General features: G+C 41.9%; 1 protein-coding gene and 1 pseudogene across 1 annotated transcript in view; one reads left to right on the forward strand and one right to left on the reverse strand.

Moving 5' to 3' along the window:
* Ptpn9 (protein tyrosine phosphatase, non-receptor type 9) overlaps positions 1 to 3,678 on the forward strand; it is an 80,077-nt gene that overhangs the window by 46,341 nt on the left and 30,058 nt on the right. The gene's annotated exons all lie outside the window — the stretch shown is intronic.
* LOC113456077 lies at positions 1,731 to 3,539 on the reverse strand (annotated as a pseudogene).

The following is a 3,678-nucleotide window of genomic DNA, read 5'->3' on the forward strand; positions in this document are numbered from 1 at the left end:
AAAAAAAAAAAAAAAAAAAAAAAAAAAAAAAAAAGACAGAGAGTAACAAATGAAATTGAGAGTGGTTTATTCAAAATGGAAGAAAAATTAGGGTAGGAGTGAGTGCTGGAATTAAAGATGTGTGCCAACACCCAACATTTTTTTTTTTTTCAGACCAGGCTGGCCTTGAACTCACAGAGATTCTCCTGCCTTTGGCTCCTGAGTGCTAGGATTAAAGGCATATGCCACCACTGCCAAGCCATATTTTCTGTTTTTTGAGATTGGGTCTTTCCCAGGAACTTGGGGCTCATTGATTATTAGGCTAGGCTGCTGGCTAGTGGGCCTCGGGGATCCATCTCTTTGTCTCACTTGTACTGGTATTACATGCCTGGGTTTTTATGTTGGCACTGGAGGTTGAATTCAGGTCCTCTATACTTAGATGGTATGCACTTTACAGATTGAGCCATCCCTCCAGCCCCTGATTTCTTATTACATGGGAACCCTGCCCCCAAGAAAGGCTGGAATGTTAAATATTGGAATGAAGCCAAGCACTTGTGGCTTAGCAATGATCTTTATTTCTTGAGGACACAAGATTATCTCTTTTTTCCCTCTAAGAGTAGTTTAGACTATTTCCTTTTCTGAGACCTAATTTGTACTTGTACACACTAGATCATATTTATTTATTTATGTATTTATTTTGTGGTGTTAGGTATCAAACCTAGGTCATGTACATGCTAAATACACACTATCATTGAGTTATACCTCCAACCTAGGTTGTGTATCTTGGTTTAATAAATAAACAAGTGGAGAAAAGACTAAAAATAGAATTATTATAGATGGGCGGTGGTGGCACACACCTTTAATCCCAGCACTTGGGAGGCAGAGGCAGGCAGATCTCTGTGAGTTTGAGACCAGCCTGGTATATAGAGGATGTTCCAGGACAGGCTCCAAAGCTATGCTGAGAAGCCCTGTTTTTAAAAACAAAACAAATAAAATAAATATTATACACATACACACACATACATGCATACTCACATATCAAACTAAAACTTATATAAGTAAATTGTGTATCTTCAGTTTATTAAAAACCTTAAGTTTTAATAAGCTGAACTTTTCTAGGAGGCATATGTATGTGCTGGTGTGTGATATGTGAGGTATGAACAGGAACGTCAGGCCTGCATTCAATACCTAGAATCCATATGGACACTGTGGAACTTATTCTCACCAATAATAAAAAATAAAAGAATAGGGTGCTGGAGAGATGGCTCAGTGGTTAAGAGCACCACCTGCTCTTCCAGAGGTCCTGAGTTCAATTCCCAGCAACCATATGGTGGCTTACAACCATCTGTAATGAGATCTGGTGCCCTCTTCTGGCGTGTGGACATACATGGAGGCAGAATGTTGTATACATAATAAACAAATCTTTGAAAAAAAAATAAAAGAATAATTTGTGATCTCTAAAGTGTATGGTTGACATGAGTGTAACACGATTTAGAGTAGATCAACTTCTAGTTTCTTTCTTTCTTTCTTTTACAAGACAGGGAAAATAAAATTTTATTTACCCATGAAACTGTACATAGGAAAACATAATAACTTCAATGCTGTACTGTCCAATTTTCAATTCTTAAGGAACATTATTTATCACATAACTTTCAAAATCTGGTCCAGCGCAGCAAACAGGTTTCAATAGAAGCATTTCCTCTGGTAATGGCTTGTTCACTGTGATGCACAGGTCTGTGAAGGACCATCACTTACGGAAGCTTTGGGTTAGAATCACAGGATAGCTGAATTTTTGGTCGCAGAGGTCTTAGCACTGGTGTATGCAAATGTTCCACAAGGGTATCCTGCACACAGGCACAATCTTCTGCAAGCCTCGCAGAGCAACACCCTCCTCCTGCTATGGGCACTGCATCTCCTGGGTTGACTTTGAGGACGCATACATGATGGTGTATAGTTTCTTACAAACTCCTTTTTCCGGTTTGCTTGTAGTTTCTTTCCTTTCTTTCTCCTCTGTTGAAAGCTTTGATTCCGCAGATAACCCGGAAGAGCTGGGGGTGTTCTCTCTTTGTTCACGCACTGCCTGAACTGTCCATGAGCTTTACACATTTCTCCTCCGTCTGCGGCTGCATCTCCAGAGGTGGACTCCTGAGAGGAGAGAGGCTAGCTGACTGAGTGGCCCAAGAGGCCGGAGGTCCCCTCTGCACAGTGCTATCATTTAAGCTATGAAGGCAGGACTCTCTCTCTCTGAAGTGGCAGTCTAGAAACTTCCCCATGACACTGGCAGCAGGTGTTTCTTCTGGGGCGGTTACATCCAATGGCAGCACCTCACGCCTCTTTTTGAGCACAGGTACTTCAATTTTCTCTTCAGGTTCGTACTTCAGCTTTAATTCATCTGACTTAGCTCTCAGTTTTATATTCTCACTTTCTGAGAGCTGCAGGCATCTTTCATTCACAGTTTCCACTCAATATCCAGGGCCGCCCCTCTCAGACAACACCTTCATTCTCTGTATGGATAGCTCCCCTTTTGTGCTTTCGCTTTCTTTGTTTAACTTCTCAAGCTTTAGTTGAAGTAAATCTGCATAATAGGTGCTGTCTTCTAGAGAACAAGGGCTGGCTGATGTGGACGGCCTAGGTTCCATACTTTCATATAAGGTCTTAAATTTCTCCAGATTTTTTATTTCACCTAAAAGGAGTTTTATTTCACCATTCTTTTGTTCTAACATGGCAACCAACTGTTCCTGCTGTTCCAGCTGTTTGAGATCCCGCATCCTCAGCAGTGTGAAGATTTGTAACTTCATTCTGCTCTCTAGTGAATGCATTGTGCTTCTTCAGTGACTGATATTTGACTTTCATCGAGTTGAGCTGGCGTTCCATAGCCACCCTTCGATCATCCACGTCTGCCAACAGGGAGTTGCCTTTATTATTGGGATCCAAGACTTGCTGAAGCAAGTGACCCCACTGCACTTGGAGATCTTGATTTTCTATGTGAGCTTTCTCTAAGGCGTTATAATACGACACCACTTCCTTCTCTCGCTCTTATTTTTCTTCTTGAAGCCGGTCTATCCGGTACATTAAGGAAGCATTGAAACATTCTAGTTGTTCTTGTTTGTACTGCAGCTCGTTTACCTCTTCTTGGGGAGCAATCTTCACATCTTCCATTTCATTTAGCTCAATCTGAAGAGCCAGCACCTCCGAAGACATGCTATTGAGCATGCGCTGCTCAGTCATTAGCCGGAGCTCTTCCGATTTGTGGGCGAGAACTTCCTTCTGGTGGTCCAGCTTCTGCTTCAGCTGCTTCTCACTTAACCTCGCTTCATCTAATTCCACTTTCGGTTTCGCTAACTTATTTTTCAGGTCATTCACTTCCTTCCTATGGCTTCTGTTTAGCTGCTCCAGCTGCGTTTTCTGTTGTTGTTTCACAGCTTCACGTTCACAGCTCAAACTTTCTAACATCCGATCCTTGAGCTCAGCTTCTCTTTGAAGGGCTTACTTCTGGTTATAACTCTGAGTAACAGTCATCATTTCTTCATGACATTTATCCAATCGATTCTGCAGTTCAGTTTGCCCCTCTGAGAGCTGTAAGCCGTACTCTGCAGCTTTCAATCACTCCTTTTCACTCTTCGAGTTTGCTTGAAAGATCTGTGATCTGTCTCTCTCTCTCTCTCTCTCTCTCTCTCTCTCTCTCTCTCTCTCTCTCTC

The sequence above is a fragment of the Microtus ochrogaster genome, chromosome 5 (assembly GCF_000317375.1).
Source record: "Microtus ochrogaster isolate Prairie Vole_2 chromosome 5, MicOch1.0, whole genome shotgun sequence".
Lineage (NCBI taxonomy): Eukaryota > Metazoa > Chordata > Mammalia > Rodentia > Cricetidae > Microtus > Microtus ochrogaster.